The sequence below is a fragment of the Rhodnius prolixus genome, unplaced genomic scaffold (assembly GCF_049639745.1).
Source record: "Rhodnius prolixus isolate KJV_2025 unplaced genomic scaffold, Rpr scaffold_5, whole genome shotgun sequence".
Lineage (NCBI taxonomy): Eukaryota > Metazoa > Arthropoda > Insecta > Hemiptera > Reduviidae > Rhodnius > Rhodnius prolixus.
This window is the reverse complement of record NW_027411624.1, coordinates 29667867-29690726: the sequence shown is the minus strand read 5'-3', so window position 1 is coordinate 29690726 and position 22860 is coordinate 29667867. Positions and strand designations below refer to the sequence as shown.

General features: G+C 34.8%; 1 protein-coding gene across 1 annotated transcript in view; it reads left to right on the top strand.

Annotated features, from left to right (window-relative positions):
- LOC141458381 (acyl-CoA Delta-9 desaturase) overlaps positions 1-22860 on the top strand; it is a 117667-nt gene that overhangs the window by 17945 nt on the left and 76862 nt on the right. Inside the window, exon 3 of the mRNA XM_074136280.1 lies at positions 16570-16801. The gene's annotated coding sequence lies outside the window, so the exon portion shown is untranslated. The remainder of the gene's footprint in view (positions 1-16569; positions 16802-22860) is intronic.

Sequence of the window (22860 nt, the reverse complement as noted above, 5' to 3'; positions counted from 1 at the left end):
ACAAATTCTACATTCAATTATTATAATACACACATTTAGGTCGTTAAATAAACATTGTCCAAATCCTAAAAATAGAATTTCTTTCACAACAAAGAGGAAGAGGTCAGAATGGACTGACGCAATGTCTTTAAAACCGGATACTCTAGCCTCGACACTTGTATATACATAAATATTTACCAAAAATACAAGAACTTGATTTGTTCGATGAATTAATTTTTGTTTTCCAAAATAATTTAACTTACACTTTAAAAAAAAATTATAGCAATTAATTCTTTAAGGCCTTATTAACCTATTTTCTTGGTAACATCGTTTAATAGATCTTGTCTACACTATTATTGCCAAGATTCCACGGTGGTTTTTATTTTTTATTTTTTAAGTTATGCTGTTTATACACTTGAAGATACTCACATAGACCAATTTGTAAGAACTCTATTTTTCACACTCAAAAAGACAGGGCAGATGTTGGTCTAGTGGTCATGAGCGTGGCTTTGTATGTGGGAGATCCCTAGTTCGAATCCTGCGTGTGTCTACTTTTTATTTGTAAGAAAAAAATTGTTTGTAGTAATATATTAGCTTCCGCCCTCGTCAATGACACCTAATTTTATTAATAATTGGACGTTAAGACTTATTATTTACTTCTTCAGAAAACTTGCCTACTTAACAATGAACCACTCGTTTCAACAGTTCACAGTGAGCTTGCAGAGGTAGATATTTACAACTATTTGGGGTTAGCGTACCAAAAGATGAGTTCTAGCTCATCAATACTCAACCAAATTTTTACATATCTTCTCAATATACGTTTTATATCTAATCACCAAACATATAAAATAAGAAAGCCATAATAGTTGTTTTAGGTCATAGAGGCTGTGGCTTTATCTAAAAGGTTTATTTGTTCATTGTACGATTACAACACTTAAAAGCTATAAGCATGAGATTATTCAAATTTATGTCTATGAGTTACATACTTACTCATAAAGTAAATTAGCATAATTAGCTTATTTCATGCTAAATATTATGTGGTTAAAAACTCTACTAAAATTACTTCTCAAGTTAATTTATTAAGAATTAGCTGGGACAATAAAAACTATTTACAGTGAAGTTAAGGTTTCTCATGATATTACTAAGAAAACCTATGTAAGTTAAATGTTTACAGTTTACGAGGGTCGTTTGAAAAGTTCGTGCAAAAATAAAAACTACTTAATTTTTTGGGGTAAACCTTTTTTATTTTTCAACATAGTCTCCTTTTAGGCTTATACACTTCGTCCAACGCTGCTCTAGTTTGTTGATCCCTTCCGAATAATAGGATTTGTCCAAGTCTAAAAATAGCCATTCGTTTCTGCAATCACCTCCTCGTTTGAATAAAATCTTTTTCCCGCCAGCCATTTCTTCATATTGGGGAACAAATAGTAGTCCGAGGGAGCCAAGTCTGGAGAATAGGGGGGATGTGAAACGAGTTGGAACCCTATTTCCATTAATTTTGCGACCACAACTGCTGAGGTGTGAGCTGGTGCGTTGTCGTGATGGAAAAGGACTTTTTTGTGGGCCAATCGTGGGCGTTTTTCTTGCAGCTCGGTTTTCAAACGGTCCAATAACGATGAATAATATGCACCTGTAATAGTTTTACCCTTTTCCAGATAGTCGATGAGGATTATTCCTTGCGAATCCCAAAAGACAGTCGCCATAATCTTTCCGGCCGAAGGAACGGTCTTCGCCTTTTTTGGCGCAGATTCCCACTTGGTAACCCATTGTTTAGATTGTTCTTTGGTCTCAGGAGTGTAGTGATGTATCCATGTTTCATCCACAGTGACGAAACGACGCTTAAAGTCCTGCGGATTCTTCTGGAACAGCTGCAAACCGTCCTTGCAACACTTCACACGATTTCGTTTTTGGTCAAGCGTGAGCAATCGCGGCACTCATCTTGCGGATAGCTTTGTCATGTCCAAATGTTGGTGCAAAATATTATGTACCCGTTCATTCGAGATGCCCACAGCACTAGCAATCTCACGCACCTTCACTCTTCTGTCATCCATCACCATATCATGGATTTTATCAATGATTTCTGGAGTAGTAACCTCAACAGGGCGTCCAGAACGTTCAGCGTCACTTGTGCCCATATGGCCACTCCGAAAATTTTGAAACCACTTATAAACTGTTCTAATCGAAGGTGCAGAGTCACCATAATGTTTATTAAGCTTCTCTTTAGTCTCCTGAGGCGTTTTGCCTTTCATAAAGTAGTGTTTAATCAACACACGAAATTCTTTTTCGTCCATTTTTTGAAAATCACTCGACTTCCTCGAGCGATTCAAACGAATGCCAAACACAAAGAAATAGACCGATCTGGCTGAAACTTGGTGTGTGTTCTTCCAAGAGATGCTACTAACTAAACATAACCTCGATACGCGCCAGTGGTGCTATCTCTCTGACTTTGCAAGGACTTTTCAAACGACCCTCTTATATGTTTTGATTCTCGCTGCATTATGTCTTGCTTAAAATTACAAGGAAACAAACCTTTTAATTAAGTTTAAATCCAGCTTATTTTATTTACATTCGATTGTTTTCACAGTATGTACTAGGCGTATTAATATATTCTGTACATTTATTTAATTTACATTCTATTGTTTACACAATATATAACATAACGCAGTGATGTGTATATTTTTTTTAGTTTCCCTCGAATAAATGTTATTCGGTGCTATTTCACATACTGCACTGTTTAAAAAAAAAAATGTACTTTCCAAATCACTATTACTGCAGTAATTATGCAAAATAGTGCACCTTACATAGATGCAAGATTGATATCTGGGTGAGAAGTTCGCCAATAATTTTTTCTCAGACTAAAAAATGAAATTCTCTATTCGTTCAAATAGTCTATAAATCTATAAATTATAGTCTATAAATTTTTTATGTTTTCCTTATGATTTATCAGGATGATGCGTTAGAAAAGAATCATGAAGCAATGGGAAAACAATCCTACGTGACTCCCTAAGGAAGAAAAACATAAACAAAGAGTGTTGGTTTAGAAGGCCTTGAAGGCAAGTAGTATTTGACTTCCTTGATCGATGATACTTCGAATCCCCAGGATTGAGTTAGTACGAAACAGGAGGTTATCCTTAAAGGCTGGGATTGTTGGCTTTAGAAAATGGTAACTACAAAACAACCAGCGCTTTCATTTAGTTTCCTTGGAGAGCCTATCTATTGATTTGTGGGAGGTCTTCTGTAGAGTATCTTGAAGGACATTGAAAGAAGAAAGGCATGTTGACACAGAAGGTGATCCTTGGACTTCCAGCTCCTTCCACTATTCCTAGAACTTCCCTAGGGAAGCTGAATGTGATGGTTTCATCACATACTGGTGCTGCAGGTTTCGTAGATCTGTTTTGGTTTAGGAGGAAATCCCGAAGCAATGATGCAACATCTCAGCTTTAGCGAAACAGAATAGAATTCCACGACAACGATTAAAAAAAATTAACGTGTTGCTGTGTCATGGACACGGCCGTGTGTTGTACGTGAATACGTTTACGTAACGGGTTATATTTTTTATATAAAATATTTTTATTTATGTATTTAGGATGAAATCAAGGAAACAAATCGACGATCGAACACAATCTATGCCTATACAGTACGTTGTCGATGTAGAAGCGATTTCATCATCCACTTGCATAATTTCAACCGCCCCAGCTGCAGATGTACTGGACACCGTCGTTGATCCGCTCGGCCGCATTCATTCTTTTACGTTCCCGGCACAGCTTGACTCGGTCATATGGTGTTTTATTATTACCATTCGATTGTTCTTGAGAAGCCCTTTCCAACCGTATACGATCTCTATATTTGGTTTTGACTTTTCGACGCGTTTAGGCCGACATTATATATTTTTTTATTCTAACACGTTCGATTGTGACGACAGCTGACGATTAAAACTTAAACGAACATCGTAGCTTCTCCGAATCAAAAGTTATACTAATTGTAAATCTCGATACGCAGCAAAATAATTTCAAAATGGCGGCGCTTCCCTCACCACTGCGCGCGATGCGTCACAGTCCTCGCTTATCGTAATGAATTCTTTGATCCTTTAGCTATCCAGTGGTCTAATTTAATTTTGGATGTAGACGATAGATTCGAAACTATAATGCCAAACTGTATCCCCCGATTTTGTTATCATTAGGTTTTTTTGATTGCCTCCATATGATAGCAAATTTAAAGACGTATTCACGTCAAAAATCTCGCATCAGTGTGTGTAAAAATATGTCTCTAAATTTTTGAAAATGCTTGCACTGAAATAAACGGAAAACTTACAGGTGCACTAGACGGAGTAAAAAATAAAATTTCGTGTTCTGCGGGTAGAAAAGAAATGGAAAACTCTTAGAAAAAAAATATAAATAGTAACACTGTAAATATCTATTTTTAGCTTATCAAAAATCCAAAGTCCATAATCGAACCGTACGTAATACAAGCTAGCTTTGCAATTCAGCCATAGGGGCGCCTAAGTCTCCATCCATCATGGAGACATTTTAACCTCAACAGGATCTTTCCCAGTCCATATAAACATTTTCACCACTTCATTAGTCTGGTTTCCCGTATTCGGACTTTGATTTGTCTGGTATTTCTTCACCAGAAGTTCATATCGGCCTTGTAAAAGAACTTAAGCTACTAAATAATTACACTTAAACTTGAACTAACCCCAAGTAAGATAAAAAATTGTTTCCTAAGAATCTGAAGCCCGAATGATATAAAGATAATACAATGATTCACTAAATATTTTTAAAATACTTGTTTATCTAGTGAGAAACTAAATATCGTAATTGCTTAATGGTGGAATCTATTTCCGGTTGCAACAAAATAGAATCATGACATCAAGCACAGATTAAGAATTTCAGAGGTTTTCACTTTCACTTGCTTGAATTTTCATAATATTTTCTTTGTACGTACACTAATAGAAAGTTTACTTTAAGCTTAGGTTATTACAAATTCTCGAATTACATTTTCATTATCATCTGATTGATATTTGCTTAATATCGGGAATACAAATACGATTAGTTTATATTAGTTACTCTTCAATGGCAATATTTAAAATTTAAAAAATAAAAATGAATAACTGGTTTGAACACTAACACGACATTTACTAATATTCCCCAGATTATAACTCACACAAATTTTGTTTCTTAAATTACACTGAAATTTAAGTTCCAAAGTATTTAACAAGTCTTACCAAACCCCTATAAAATTTGTTAGACGACCATTTTTTGAGAAAGTTTTTGAGAAACAACAATTTATTGGGTAAAATGGTAATTTTGATTAAAACATTTACCCCACAATCGATTTTAGATACAAATTTAGTGCTGCACGAGACCGAGACGAGGCGAGACTTTATGCAGTCTCGGTCTCGGTCTCGTCGAGATATCTCGGTCTCGGTCTCGGACAAGTCGATATATCTCGGTTTTTTTGAATTTTTCTTTAAGTATTAAAATTGGTTTGCTATTAATAATCTTTTCAAAAAATGTTATTATTTTCTAATAATTATTTTAATTTATAAGAATATTGGTATTGATATAAAGAAAAAAATGTGTGTAAAAGAAGCCAACTACTTACACTTCAATGCATCATATATTACTATTACTGTTATATATTTTTATATAATTTCAAAAAGATGTTAAAAACGCGCCAAATGAAAGACCCAAATAACATATCTGCCTACTATAACAAGTCGATTCGTGAAATAAAAAATACACCTCCCAACAAACTTCCCGCTCCATTAGTTATGGCTGTTGGTGAAGATAAAGAATCTGATGATTCACCTTTTGACGACGACGACGACTGCATCAATATTTTTGCACCATTTGCTCAAAAATCGGCAAATATCACCGAAGCATGGAAGACAGAAATAATTAATTATACCAAATTAGACCAAGCACCAGTAGATGTTGACATTTTAGAATGGTGGAAAACACTTGAGAATTCCTTCAAAAATTTGTCTAGAATGGCAAAAGATATTTTTAGTATCTGTAACTTCAGTGCCATCTGAAAGATTATTTTCGCAAGCTGCGTTGATAATGACTAATAAAAGATCTTCTCTAACTTCTGACTCAGTAAAATCTCTTTTATGTATCAATGCTTGGGCAAGGTGTATCTTAAAAACGAAAAGTGGCAATATTTTTTAGATGCATAGATAGTCTTTTTTTTCAAATTCACTAATTCTAAAATATAATTCAAATAATATCTAAGTTCAAAGTATTAGATTATTAATTGTGAAATTTATGAAATTGAATGAATGAGTGATATGAATAGTGAAATTTAGTGAATTTATGTAAAAATTAGGTAATTCGAAGGGGGCGCTAGGGTAGCCGAGCGGTGCGAGACCTGCGAAGCTAATGTGCATTGTGGTACTGGATTCGATTCCCGGTCTTAGGCCTTGGATTTTATTTAATGGTTGATAAAAGAAATTCACAGTAAAGTTTGTTTGCTAGTCGCCTCCGTCCACGACACCTAATTGGTAATTGGACGTAAAGCCCCGCCTGAAAAAATAGGCGATTACTTTACTTTGCTTACTTTACTTATGTAATTCGAAGTCAAATAGATCTAGTAATATTGAATCAATTCTCGTAATGATTATTTATTAATAAAGAACACAATTTTATAATTTTGTAGCTAAAAATTAATATTTGAAAAACCGAGACGAGACCGAGATTTCTCGACGAGATATATATCATGTCTCGGTCTCGGTTGCTCAAGTCTCGTCGAGAAATCTCGGTCTCGTCTCTGTTTTTCAAATATTAATTTTTAGCTACAAAATTATAAAATTGTGTTCTTTATTAATAAATAATCATTACGGGTATTGAATTAATTATTAAAAGATACGACTTTATTATATATGTTCAATATTACTAGATCTATTTGACTTCGAATTACATAAGTAAAGTAAGCGAAGTAAAGTAATCGCCTATTTTTTCAGGCGTGGCTTTACGTCCAACTACCAATTAGGTGTCGCGGACGGAGGCGACTAGCAAACATACTTTACTGTAAATTTCTCGTATTAACCATTAAATAAAATCCAAGGCCTAAGACCGGGAATCGAACCCAGTACCACAATACACATTAGCTTCGCAGGTCTCGCACCGCTCGGCTACCGTGGCGGCCCCCTTCGAATTACATAATTTTTACATAAATTCACTAAATTTCACTATTCATATCATTCATTTATTCAATTTCATAAATTTCACTATTAATAATCTAATACTTTGAACTTTGATATTATTCGAATTATATTTTAGAATTTTAGAATTAGTGAATTTGAAAAAAAAAAGACTATCTATGCACCTAAAAAATATTGCCACAAATTTTCGTTTTTAAGATACACTTTGTCCAAGCATTGATACATAAAAGAGCTTTTACTGAGTAAGAAGTTAGAGAAGATCTTCTATTGGTCATTATCATCGCAGCTTGCGAAAATAATCTTTCAGATGGCACTGAAGTTGCACAGATACTAAAAATATCTTTTGCCATTCTAGACAAATTTTTGAAGGAATTCTCAAGTGTTTTCCACCATTCTAAAATGTCAACGTCTACTGGTGCTTGGTCTAATTTGGTGTAATTAATTATTTCTGTCTTCCATGCTTCGGTGATATTTGCCGATTTTTGAGCAAATGGTGCAAAAATATTGATGCAGTCGTCGTCGTCGTCAAAAGGTGAATCATCAGATTCTTTATCTTCACCAACAGCCGTAACTAATGGAGCGGGAAGTTTGTTGGGAGGTGTATTTTTTATTTCACGTAAACAAAAATTCAAAAAACCGAGACCGAGATATCTCGACGAGACCGAGACCGAGACTTGAGCGACCGAGATCGAGACTGCATAAAGTCTCGCCTCGTCTCGGTCTCGTGCAGCACTAATTCGGGCAGGAATCTAATATCAAATCACATATTCTGAAACTAGAGGTGACGGGCAACAAATTTTTCCTCTACCATTTTTTTGCTCAGAACAAGCATGTTTAAGCATGAAATGCATTTGAGCCGTCTTAAAATGAACACCAAATTTGGGGCAAGGAAAAACGGTAATTCTGGTTAACCAAATTTGACCTACATCGATGTGGTATATTCTTCTCTGGTAGATTAGGGGGGGAAAAATATAATTTTTATTATTTCAATGATTTTTTTCTTTTCTAGGTAAAGTAGATACACTCCCACCACAATTTAAAAACAAAATAATAATAACAAAGCTGATGTTTCTGGTAAAATTTTATAATTGCAAAATTTTGTGATTACAAAATACCTTCTCTTATTGGTAAGAGAAAGTAAAAATTAAAACCCGCTGGTGCAAAACATTCACACCAATTTCTCACAAGCTTTTTACTAAAAAATTGTCTTCCTACCCTGAACTTTTACTAAGAGTAAGTTCTAAATAGCCTTTACTCGAAAAGTAATATCTATATGCAATTGTTGGGACGAGTTAGTAAACAAATAGAAACTAATTTCTGGCAATACTATTTCCATATTGAAACGTAAAATTGTATAATGAAAACATTCCTAGAATTTTCCTTTTAACTCTAATTACCTTACTTCTATTTACAAAAAGTAATTAAAAAAAACAAAAAATTACATAATGCGAAAGAATAAAAATTTTCAGATACCATATTAAAGTGAGTACGTGACATGGAGAACGTAGCACATACAAACATGTACTTAAAAACTGTGCGTATGTGCACCTGATCAGTCAGTTTGATCTAAAACTTCTGTTCCAGTCTTAGTCATTTAATGATTGCAAAAAATTTTTAATCTACTACATAATTTAGCAATTATAAGATCACTTTATCGAGAGAAAATATTTATCTTCTTTTTTTTATTTGATTTTATTTTATATTTTGGAGTTTGTGATTCTGAGAACTTCTTGTGTTTACGTGATTAAGGAATTATTATCTAAATGTAATATTTATATCGCAGGACTATTGAATAATATTTTTTGTTGCAAAATTACTTGTAGATTTAAAATTAAACGGTAGACAGGACACATAATTATAAAATGTTACCGAAAAGAACAATTAATTCTGCAAAAGTTCTAACCACGTTTGAAAAGAGAAAATATTCATTCAAACTTAAGTTTAGTAAACATTGATATATTTTAATGTACCATGAAAAGAAATTTAATTCTCTCCATTTTGTCTGTTCAACTTTAATAATTTCATTATTATTCGGAAATAATAATAATATAATAAAGGGATACAAAGTTATAGTTTTTTTGTATAATTAAGGCGTGTTATATTCTAAGGTCAATGGCAGTTTATTGTTACCTTTTAGTGCACTGATGGCCACTGTTCACAAATAATACAATGCATAATGAATATCTGTATGGCTGTTGAGAAACATTTGCTTCAACAATATAAATAAAATATCAGATGTAGAGATTTGTAATTACCATTTTATTAAGGAATAAGGTTGCTTTTAAATTTTTCAAATTGAATTTAATATATTAAAGGGATACAAAGTTATTGTTTTTGTGTATAATTAAGGCAAGTTATCTTCTAAGGTCAATGGCAGTTTATTGTTACCTTTTAGTGCACTGATGGCCACTGTTTACAAATAATACAATGCATAATGAATATCTGTATGGCTGTTGAGAAACATTTGCTTCAACAATATAAATAAAATATCAGATGTAGAGATTTGTAATTACCATTTTATTAAGGAATAAGGTTGCTTTTAAATTTTTCAAATTGAATTTAATATATTAAAGGGATACAAAGTTATTGTTTTTGTGTATAATTAAGGCAAGTTATCTTCTAAGGTCAATGGCAGTTTATTGTTACCTTTTAGTGCACTGATGGCCACTGTTTACAAATAATACAATGCATAATGAATATCTGTATGGCTGTTGAGAAACATTTGCTTCAACAATATAAATAAAATATCAGATGTAGAGATTTGTAATTACCATTTTATTAAGGAATAAGGTTGCTTTTAAATTTTTCAAATTGAATTTAATATATTAAAGGGATACAAAGTTATTGTTTTTGTGTATAATTAAGGCAAGTTATCTTCTAAGGTCAATGGCAGTTTATTGTTACCTTTTAGTGCACTGATGGCCACTGTTTACAAATAATACAATGCATAATGAATATCTGTATGGCTGTTGAGAAACATTTGCTTCAACAATATAAATAAAATATCAGATGTAGAGATTTGTAATTACCATTTTATTAAGGAATAAGGTTGCTTTTAAATTTTTCAAATTGAATTTAATATATTAAAGGGATACAAAGTTATTGTTTTTGTGTATAATTAAGGCAAGTTATCTTCTAAGGTCAATGGCAGTTTATTGTTACCTTTTAGTGCACTGATGGCCACTGTTTACAAATAATACAATGCATAATGAATATCTGTATGGCTGTTGAGAAACATTTGCTTCAACAATATAAATAAAATATCAGATGTAGAGATTTGTAATTACCATTTTATTAAGGAATAAGGTTGCTTTTAAATTTTTCAAATTGAATTTAATATATTAAAGGGATACAAAGTTATTGTTTTTGTGTATAATTAAGGCAAGTTATCTTCTAAGGTCAATGGCAGTTTATTGTTACCTTTTAGTGCACTGATGGCCACTGTTTACAAATAATACAATGCATAATGAATATCTGTATGGCTGTTGAGAAACATTTGCTTCAACAATATAAATAAAATATCAGATGTAGAGATTTGTAATTACCATTTTATTAAGGAATAAGGTTGCTTTTAAATTTTTCAAATTGAATTTAATATATTAAAGGGATACAAAGTTATTGTTTTTGTGTATAATTAAGGCAAGTTATCTTCTAAGGTCAATGGCAGTTTTAGTGCACTGATGGCCACTGTTTACAAATAATACAATGCATAAGTGTTCCGCAACTTTTTCCCTCCTGTGCTCCACCAAATTCTAGATTTTTATCTGTCAGCCAGTTCTTAATGTATTAGAACAGTCATTTGCAAACATTTTTAGGTTTTTACTAACTAATGCGGTAATTTTTCTCGTGTCCATTTTGTATTAATAAAGGCTAAGTATTGCACCCATACTCTATAATCCCCTTCCTTCAACGGTTTATTGATTTTGTTTTCAATTAACGCAAGTTTACTACGCCCAAAATAGATCTGTTGAGTCCTGAAAACCAATCAACCTATTGTATAATAGCTTGGTAATAACACTTTTTTTGCAGGTTCTAATGAGAAGTTGTATATAGTTTGTGATCACTATTTTGACGTGCCAATACGAGGTGTGGCTATTAAATAACGAGACTATTGCTGTAAAACATTTTATTTAAAATTTATACATATTTAGTTATTATCACCTTCAATATTCACCCCTCCCCTATCCCTACAACGCTACATGCGAATTTACCATTGTTCGAAACAGTGCTGGAAGTCTTTTTCTGTGAGCTCCTGCATGACGCGTGCCGCTTTTTCTTTCACAGCTTCAAAGGACTGAAATCGTGTTTCTTTTAACGCAGATTTGACTTTGGGGAACAGATAAAAGTCACATTGCGGCCAGGTCAGGCAAATAAGGCGGATGAGGCCTAAAACTGGGATGTTGTACATGGCTAGAAACGTCTTGACAGGCAATGCAGTGTGAGCCGGCGCATTGTCTTGATGGAGAACCCCGCGACTTGTTCTTCCACAAATCGGGTCGTTTTTTCCTTACTCTTTCACGGACTTGAGCAAGCACCTCACGGTAGTAATGTTGATTAATTAAAATCGATATTTTCATCCGTTTTGGACGTGGAAGAGCGACCCGGGCGGTCATCACCTCCGAAGTCTTCTCGGCCATTTTAGAAACGCTTGAACCACTCAAAAACTCGCGTACGTGATAACCATTCATAGCCATAAACTTCTTTTAATAAAAGATAAGTTTCAGTAGCGGTTTTACCAAGTTTTGAAGTGAGATTTCACGACAATTCGTTGCTCTACTACATGTGTAGTATCATGTTTTCGGCAAAACGAAACTAACACCTCTTACCCAAACGACGGTTCCGGTCAGAAAGGTTTCTCTACAAACACGTGAGACTCTGCAATCGAAAAGAGAAGGCTTTACGCTGCACAGCTGTCAGTCGTTAGGATTTGGCGCAAGCATAGTTCTTCTATAGCAGCGTCAGTATTGTTATTTAATAGCCACACCTCGTATACCCTTCTCTACCAAAGCCCTTCAAGATATTTTTAAAAAGACACCGCCAAATTAAAAGAAATCGGAAGATAGCGTATATTTCCTTCCAGCCACTAATACCTGGTAACTACCGATGTCCGCCAAGGTACCCTCAAGGAAGGGGGATGGAGTTTTAACCTGCTTTAGAGGGATATATCCTTCTCGTTTAACTGTTAAAAATTTGGTCGGATATTAAACCAGAAAAGGGATCAGAAATGAAATTTATCCCAAATTCTTTCATTTGTCTTATTTGGCGATTATTATTTATTTTTATTTTTTTAATAAATTACTTGCTTGGTTGTGGAGATCAGCTACAAAACATCAGACAGTGAACTGTTACAGAAATAAAATAAAATAAAATCGAGAAGACGCACAGGACTCAAATCATCGCCCCTTAATTTAGTCAATATTCTTTATTGTTGGTAGTATCATCATATTCACCTACTTTCTCCTCTAGTTGCCTACTTAAATTTAAATACATACGAGGGGGTACCCAAAAATAACCGGAATTGCGTTGCCGCGCATGGAGCTTATGTAGTACGCATTTCTGCCGCTAGACGTGTATAGCGCAATTCCTTGCCAGTTCAGTCCTGCCTGTGTTGTCTGCCTGGCTTGTTCTGTTCATCTGCAGTGATTGTTTTTACCAGCGCTGTTTTGTTCTTTTTTCGTTTTTTATGATGGCAAGTTTAAGTGAACAACGTGCAGCTCTGAAATTTCGTTTTCTACTCGGCAAAAATGCTGCTGAAAGTGTTTTAATGTTGAAAACAGCTTACAAAGATGACGCTATGGGAAAAACTCAAGTATACGAGTGGTTTACTCGGTTTAAAAATGGCGACATGTCGATTGATGACAAACCTCGTTCTGGACGTCCATCAACTGCCCGAATCGACGAAAATGTTGAAAAAATTCGAGAGCTGGTGTTCACAGACCGTCTACAGACAATTGATCAACTGTCAGAGAGTAGTGGGTTATCTTGGAGCTCGGTTCAGCGAATTTTAACGGAAGATTTGGGGATGAAAAGGGTTGCTGCCAAGTTTGTTCCTCGAGTTCTGACTGACAATCAAAAAGAACATCGAGTTGAAACATGTCGTGCTTTGAAACAACAGCTTGAAACTGATCCAGACTTTCTGTCAAAGGTCATTACTGGTTATGACCCAGAAACAAAGCAACAGTCGAGCCAATGGAAGATGTCATCTTCACCCCGACCAAAAAAATGTCGTCAAGTCAAGTCAAACATCAAAACAATGCTGATTTGCTTTTTTGATGCCAAAGGCGTAGTCCATTCAGAGTTTGTCCCCCCAGGTCAGACCGTCAATCAAACCTTGTATTTGGAAGTTTTGAAAAGATTGCGCAATAGTGTTCGCCAAAAAAGACCCGATTTGTGGCAAACAGGAGACTGGTTCTTCCACCACGACAATGCACCTGCACACACAGCCATCTCTGTTACACAGTTTTTGGCTAAAAATGGCATGGTTCCGCTGCCCCACGCACCTTACTCGCCTGACCTGGCTCCGTGCGACTTTTTCTTATTTCCACGCATGAAAAAGGGCATGAAAGGTCACCGATTTGACAACATTGAAGAGGTCAAGAAAAAAACGAAGAAGGAGCTGTCAGCCATTTCTAAAGATGACTACAAAAAATGTTTCGAACAGTGGAAGCACCGGTGGGACAAATGTATTAGTTGTAATGGAGAGTATTTTGAAGGGGATAAGGTTATTCTGTAAAAAATTTGTAAATAAATAGCTTTTAAAAAATAATTCCGGTTTTTTTTGGGTACCCCCTCGTAAAGTCAGTACTGTCTTGTAATCTATCTTTAAAAGTAGCGGCGATACTTGGTGTGGTTTAAAACTTGATTTTTAAATTTGAATAGAATGCTTTTAGTAAATAGGCAACATTCATGTAGATATAACTTTAAACTGTTATTGATGAAAGATGTCAAAATGGGTCCATTATTTTTAAAAGAAGACCTTATATTGGTCTAAGAACTTAAAATATTACTGACTAAAAGCCAATATAGAGAATATAGTCATCAATCCTTTAGGCTACAACTTTCACAATTCACCGAGCATTTATAAAAGATAATGTTCCATTAAACAAATAATAATAATACATTAGATAAAAAGAGAGAGAGAACCAAAAATAGGCCAACGAAAGTTGTCATTGTTTTGTCACTCTTTTATCTACAATTAGATTTGAACTTGAAATGACCTTTATATGAAGTTCTTGTATAACTATTAGTAACATGTGTTTTGAAGTTCATTCTGTATTGTTCACTTCAGATACTCTTGCACTGATTTATTTAACTATTATTACAGAGACTTCTTATTTCCAAATTAAAAACACTACTGAGTTAGCAGAACTTAAAGTATCACGAAATAGTTCTACTTCTTGATAAGAACTAGTGAAAGATATTATTTTTGAGGAATCTTTAGTTTTGGTCAGTTTAAAAATAAAATAAAAAAAATCTTTACCATAACGATGCGAATTATATTCGGAGCTACAAAACAAAAATCAACGATCTGGTTGTTGTTTGTTTATCATGGAGAAAATAAAACGTATCATTAAAACTAGTTTTTAGTATAGTTAAGAATTTGGAATTATATGTTGCTACTATGAATATACCATTAGCTTTAATCACTTACTAATAAGTTTTTAAGTAAGTTATGTTTATAGCTTTTAGATTAGTTATGTTTTATTATTATTATTACAAATAGTGAATATGGTCTTAAGAGATAATTTGTAAATATACGAGGGTCGTTTGAAAAGTCCGTGCAAAAATAAAAACTACTTAATTTTTTGGGGTAAACCTTTTTTATTTTTCAACATAGTCTCCTTTTAGGCTTATACACTTCTTCCAACGCTGATCTAGTTTGTTGATCCCTTCCGAATAATAGGATTTGTCCAAGTCTGAAAAATAGCCAGTCGTTTCTGCAATCACCTCCTCGTTTGAATAAAATCTTTTTCCCGCCAGCCATTTCTTCATATTGGGGAACAAATAGTAGTCCGAGGGAGCCAAGTCTGGAGAATAGGGGGGATGTGAAACGAGTTGGAACCCTATTTCCATTAATTTTGCGACCACAACTGCTGAGGTGTGAGCTGGTGCGTTGTCGTGATGGAAAAGGACTTTTTTGTGGGCGTTTTTCTTGCAGCTCGGTTTTCAAACGGTCCAATAACGATGAATAATATGCACCTGTAATAGTTTTACCCTTTTCCAGATAGTCGAAGAGGATTATTTCTTGCGAATCCCAAAAGACAGTCGCCATAATCTTTCCGGCCGAAGGAACGGTCTTCGCCTTTTTTGGCGCAGATTCCCCCTTGGTAACCCATTGTTTAGATTGTTCTTTGGTCTCAGGAGTGATGTATCCATGTTTCATCCACAGTGACGAAACGACGCTTAAAGTCCTGCGGATTCTTCTGGAACAGCTGCAAACCGTCCTTGCAACACTTCACACGATTTCGTTTTTGGTCAAGCGTGAGCAATCACGGCACCCATCTTGCGGATAGCTTTTTCATGTCCAAATGTTGATGCAAAATATTATGTACCCGTTCATTCGAGATGCCCACAGCACTAGCAATCTCACGCACCTTCACTCTTCTGTCATCCATCACCATATCATGGATTTTATCAATGATTTCTGGAGTAGTAACCTCAACAGGGCGTCCAGAACGTTCAGCGTCACTTGTGCCCATATGGCCACTCCGAAAATTTAGAAACCACTTATAAACTGTTCTAATCGAAGGTGCAGAGTCACCATAAGGTTTATCAAGCTTCTCTTTAGTCTCCTGAGGCGTTTTGCCTTTCATAAAGTAGTGTTTAATCAACACACGAAATTCTTTTACGTCCATTTTTTGAAAATCACTCGATTTCCTCGATTCAAACGAATGCCAAACACAAAGAAATAGACCGATCTGGCTGAAACTTGGTGTGTGTTCTTCCAAGAGATGCTACTAACTAAACATAACCTCAATACGCACCAGTGGTGCTATCTCTCTGACTTAGCACGGACTTTTCAAACGACCCTCGTACAAGATATTTTTTGTTTTTGTTTTGTAACCTTAAAGATGAATTAAGTATAATTTAAAACGTTGGTGTAAAGATTTTTTGTATTTTGAAACTGACCAATACTCTAGCAAATATTTAAACAGTATGTATTGCGCCTGATGAAATAAATCCATGACAGTTCAGTACAGATATCTGTATTAGATATATTTATTATTGTCAGTTTATTGCATTTGTTATAAATTATGTTTTTAATTATTTTTTAGGCTTTTATTAACTTACTTATTTTGTAAATTAGTTTGTTCAGAAACATACTGTTATTGCTTTATTACTGATTACATACTGATTTATTACTTTTCTTAAATTGTGACGTATCCTTGGAGATTATTAATAATGCCTATTTTTTTTTTTTTCAGGCGGACCTAACTTCCAACTACCGAATTAGGAAAAGTGGATAGTTGATGAAGGTATTGCTGCAGTAAAGTTCGGATCTCGAATTGGGGACCTCTCATGCTATTTCTATTCAGCTGTAGAGTGCTTCTATTCAATCTAGAGGAAGAGAGGACATCTCGTTAAGACATCTTCAGGAATATATCCTTGCAGTGGAATATTCCTTTTCTGCACGCCCTCTATAACTTCCAAGATGTGGTAAGGAGGATACATCACTTCAGATTTCTTTATATATATATATAGCGCTGGACATCGTAAATCCGTTCTGTAAAAGATGAGAATCCTAATAAACTGTGGCTTGTTTTACATCAATAAAATAGAGAAATGGGCGATAATATATTTAACGGCCACATGTTTAATAGGTTATTAAATAAGTTATTGTTTTCAGTATATTTTGCTCGTTTTTGGTGCAAAGTTATTTTCTCTTGCTTGTGTATATAGTTGTGTGCAGGATGTCTCCAACATACAATGAAGGTGACGAAGTCCTACAGCCTAATGTTTAATGAATTTCTAGTTGTTTTTTATGTCACAATGTCATAATAACGATTATTCCTATTAATATTATTACTATTCAAACGGTAAAGAATTTTAAGTTAAAACTTGAAGATAAGTGGGCCACCTCATAAACATTTTTATGTGGCTATTAGGTCATGTCTATAAATCTTTCACTGCCCTAAACAGGACATTCTAGAACTAGTTTTGTCTTGCCTTGGTGTACAAAGTGTACGTTAGATGAAATTGAACATAATTGAACTATGAATTAAAACAACAACAAACCATCTTTAACTATGGCTGTTAAAGTTATTTTTGTCCAAACATTTCTCTACTCTGTTTTTCTGATATTGTAATCATGCATATACAGGGTGATCCATTTAAAACGCACCAATCGCTAATAACTTTTTAGGAAAGCGGAAATCCAAAAAAATCCATTAAATAAACTATATGTTTTTTCGGTCTAGATTTCAAATTTTCCACCCCCCCGAAGCTGTATCTTCATTTTTGGCGGAGTTACGGCCAAAAACCTGATTAGGGTTTCATAAGGACCACTGGTTTTGGCAATGATTATGAAAACTGCATAAAAAATTGTGAAAAATGACGTTAACCCCGTTTCGATATCCCTAATATTTGTTGAGATATTTAAGATCAAAGTTACAATTTTATTTATTCGTGATCGGTTTTCAGTATTAATACACGTTTTTGGAGGTCCTCTGACTGCAAAAAAAAATGGTTATTTGTGACGCAAAGAACAAAAATAATAATAATTGAAGATTTTAAAGAATGTAGTGTAATGTAATGGTTGTGGGTGAATCAGGATAAATTTGTTTTATCATCAAAATAAAAGCAATTATTACATCATTTTAATGCACCCAGTATGCAAGACTTCTTGACCTATGATTACGGTAAGAATATCTTGCCAGAGAGGGGCGCTGCATCCCGCGTATGCAATCATTCATAATACTTAATACATCATTATACTTTTTTAAATAAAATTTAGTCATACGCGGGATTCAAATTGGGGATCTTCTACTTACAAAGCCACGCTCTTGACCACTAGACCAACATTCCCTGGCAAGATATTCTTACCGTAATCATAGGTCAAGAAGTCTTGCTTGCAGGATACATTAAAATGATGTGATGGTTGCTTTTTATATGTTGACAAAATAAGTTTATGCTGATTTTCCTAAATCATTTCATTACACATATTTTATGGTTTATGAGTAGATGACCACATATGTTTTTGGTAAACATTGCTGTGAAAATTCTCAAAAAAGAATTAATCCATTTTCTATGCGCTGTGTTCGGATTCAACCAATAACTGAGATTTGAAAGACCATTCACTACTTCGTATTAATGGGTTGGCTAACAAGTTTGATCGTTTTTGAGGGTGGAATAAATATCAGTTTTTTGATACTCAGAATAAATTTTAATCAATTATATATTGACCATTGTTATTGATAACTTCTTGCCATCTTCCCACCAACTTCATTATACCACGTTCGTAGAACGTCTGTGGCTTATTGTCGAAAACCCAATCCAAATGTTTTTTGACAGTCTTCTCATTATCGAAAGTTTTTCCGTTTATGGAGTTCTGCAACTTTCAGAATAAATGATAATCAGAAGGTGCCAGGTTCGATGGATACGCAGGATGAGGCAAAACATCCCAGCAGTTTATTCCGAGTGGTCAATGACGTATGCGGGGTCTGGCGTGGTCGTGGTGGGAGACGACACCTTTGCGATTCGCCAATTCTGAACGTTTTGTGCGGATTGCATGGTCCAATTTGGTTAACTTCAAGCAGTATGCGGTTGAATCAATTGTTTTGCCTGACGGTAACAGCTCGTAATAGATGATACCTTTATAATCCCACCATACGGAGAGCATGATCTTCTTCGGGTGCAATTTCGCCTTCGAGCTTGTTTGCGGCGGCTCACTTCAGTGTTTCCATGATCTTTTACGCTCTACATTATCGTCGACGATCCATTTTTCATCTCTCGTTACCATTCGCTTTAAAAATGGGTCGTTTTCTTGACGTTTCCGCAGTGAATCGCAAATGGATATGCGAGTGGCTAAGTTGGCCTCGGTTGTTCATGCGGTACCCCAAATATTAAGCTGAAAAACGTATCCCAGCCGGCGCAAATGATTTTTGGCGCTCGTATGGGATTTGTTAAGTGCTGTTGCTATCTCTCTCACCGATTCGCATGGATCTTTATCGATTACGCTCTTGACATCATCTGAATTTATCTCGGACGGGCGACCGGAGCGGGGAGCATCATTTAAAGCAGTGGTTCCCAAACTTTTTTGACCCATGGACCCCTTTTTATAGTCAAAACTTGCCCATGGACCCCTTTTTATAGTCAAAACTTGCCCATGGACCCCTTTTTATAGTCAAAACTTGCCCATGGACCCCTTTTTATTGTCAAAACTTGCCCACGGACCACCAAGTGAAAAAGCTACATAAATGCATAGTATAAAAATTACAAATTTAAAAAAGCATTTTTTGAAGAAGTATTTATTGAAATTATAACTTTTGTTTGAAATAAAATTTAATAAAAATAATAATTTGGATGAACGTGATGAGATGTTATGTGTGTATTTATATCCGGCTCAATGTTAGTGAGTAGCAACCGCAAATCCCCTCGAGTAATCCTTGGTTCAGGTCTGCATGAAGAGCCGTTAAGCGTTCGACAGTGAGCAAGCAAATCTTCATCTCTATTTTGCAATTTCGAAAGATTTGGAAACTGACAACATTCTCCTCTTTCCAAGTTTTGTTTTTACAGAAAACTTTTTGCAACAAACAGAAATTACGCTTTTAGTTTTGATTAAATTTAATTGGTCACCTTGTTAGTCTCTAATTTCCATAATAATAAAAATGGATCACAGTTTTATTATTTTATATTGAACCTTGCGCGGACCCCCTGACGTTGTTCAGGGACCCCCAAATCAATTTTAATTTTCCACGGACCCCCAGAATGATACTGGGGACCCCTGGGGTCCGTAGAGACCACTTTGGGAACCACTAATTTAAAGCATCATCACCATAAACACAACATATCTTTTTATGAGCCTCTGCAGCTCGTTTGCCCTTTTTAAAATAATAGAGCAAAATATGACGAAAATGCACTTTATTTTCTTCCATCTTGCTAGCTACGCAGCAAGCACAATAGTAATGTTTATTAAACCGAAATTCATAGAAAGGTTACGCTTAACATAACCTTTCAGATGAACAATCGAGTTGTGCGCTTGCGCCGAAAATAAAAAAAGATAATCGGAATGGATCTATACCATTTCTATAAAAATCGAACGAACTTATTTGCCAACCCAAAATGAGCGTGTTCTTCGTCTGGATGTTTGTGAACACTCGCCCAAGAATTCAAGCATTTTAGAACTTACCTCTTTCTTTCACACCATCTCCTTTCTCTTTCATTGAATGTGCTGATTCTGGATTCCTTCTAGTTTTGTAGCCGCTGTTTGTGCCGTCATTTTACTTTTATTTTCAATTTTTCATGTAGCCATGGAAAGTGCCGGTTTATATCACGTATCATTCAGCCGAAGATGATTTCCAAAAGTGAGTCTAGCCTACTTTCCTGAGCAGTCCTAGTTACCGGCTCTTAACTTCCAAAAGAATGGAAAAGTGAACGCATATTTAGTTGAAAATCATTACTCAGCACTCTTTCTTGTTGGGAAAAATGAAATGGGAAATTGTTTTCATCATTTTTCCCCCCAATACAGGCCACCCATATTCTTCAAAACTGCACGCAAACTACCTAGTTCAGAAAAACAGTAAAAATTGATTAAAAGAAAAAAGTCTGAGTATTAAATGAAAATTCTCATTAAAAGAAATGGAGTATTTTACCATAAAAACAAATTCCATAACCCAAAACATTCACTGTTCTATCTTTTATGACCAATTTCTCATTTTTTTTTAATTATAGGCGTCAAATTCTGAGACCAATGGCGCCCGCAAGTTCCTTCAACGCTCTACTATCCTGAAGAATATTCTCTCGTTACAGTTGGCGTCGCCCATCAATAGACTCTGAGTTAAGAAGAGAAAAGTATAGGCCAGGGATGGCGAACCTTTTTTGAGACGTGGGTCAAATTTTGTTCATTTTTTTAAGTACTTGCTCTTGGGTTACTAATGCCCATTTGCACGAGTTAAATTTAAAAAGTTTAAACTGAATTTTTTCAAAACTAAACATCTTTAAAATTCAGTTGGCTTAACGGGTAAAACGGTACGAAACAAGTGCTATGGAAGTCTCTTTTTACAAACATAACTGAACAAAACCTTACAAAAGTGTGTTTGATCTGAAGAAAAATCTAAATATGGTAATATGCTTTGGGTTGTCGATTTTTTTAACAAACAAAATATGAGTGAAAATACATTTTATTTGATATTTTGTAAACACTTTTGCTTTATTTCAAATACTACAAAAAGCAATTGTCGTCATTTGCGTTTTAGAACTGTAATGATCAATCTAAAGGTTATAGATAGCATTTAAATTGCTTTTGTGTCAATGCGTGATTGAAAAAAAATACATATAAATTATCCATACAATTAGAAAATCTAAATCAACCCGCTTAAACAAACAAATGGTTGCCTAGCAATTGTGGGTCAGTGAAAAAGCTTGCGCGGGTCAGTGTCTGACGTTGTTCAGGGACCCCCAAATCAATTTTAATTTTCCACGGACCCCCAGAATGATACTGGGGACCCCTGGGGTCCGTAGAGACCACTTTGGGAACCACTAATTTAAAGCATCATCACCATAAACACAACATATCTTTTTATGAGCCTCTGCAGCTCGTTTGCCCTTTTTAAAATAATAGAGCAAAATATGACGAAAATGCACTTTATTTTCTTCCATCTTGCTAGCTACGCAGCAAGCACAATAGTAATGTTTATTAAACCGAAATTCATAGAAAGGTTACGCTTAACATAACCTTTCAGATGAACAATCGAGTTGTGCGCTTGCGCCGAAAATAAAAAAAGATAATCGGAATGGAGAATCGGCTCTCTTCTATATTTTATTATTTATTTATTTATTTTTTTTATCATTTAAGGTGCGTCAACATCTAAGGTTATTGACGCCCGGAGCTTTTTTCAGTGCACTGATAGCCTTCGGACAATGTTCTCTCGTTACAGACAACACTGTCCATCACCGGACAGTGAGCTGTAAGAAGCTCCTAGGAAGAGAAAATCTAAGGGTCAGCAGCTGAATTCGAACCCGGGACCTCCGCGTGGAAGTCCGGTACGCTAACCGCAAAGCTAATCCCTTCCCTTATATTAATATTATTATTATTTTAAGGAGCGTCAATGTCTAAGGCCATTGGTGCCTTGATTTTTGTTTTCTGGTACTTGTGGGCTCCGAACAGAGTTCTTTCATTGCAGGCTATACTGGTTAGTTGTAAGAAGTTCCAAAGAAGACGAAAAAATAAAAATAAATGGCTAGCAGCTAGTTTTGAAATCTGGATTGTCTTGTTTATACAATTATACATTATTATTATTATTATATTAAATAATGTTTACACAGAATTATACTTCAGGAGCCGCATTGACAGCAATACTATTATTTCTTTTTTAGCGCATCATTGACAACTAATATTATTTATTTCTATAGTATATTATTTAATCTAATCGCGAATGTGGCCACCATGTAGGTGATGGGGATGGGAATAAGAAGTTACGAAGGGTGAGGATTGCTAATTATGAATTTCTATTCATGTTTCACCGAACATATCCTAACTTCTCGCTTACTGCAATTTG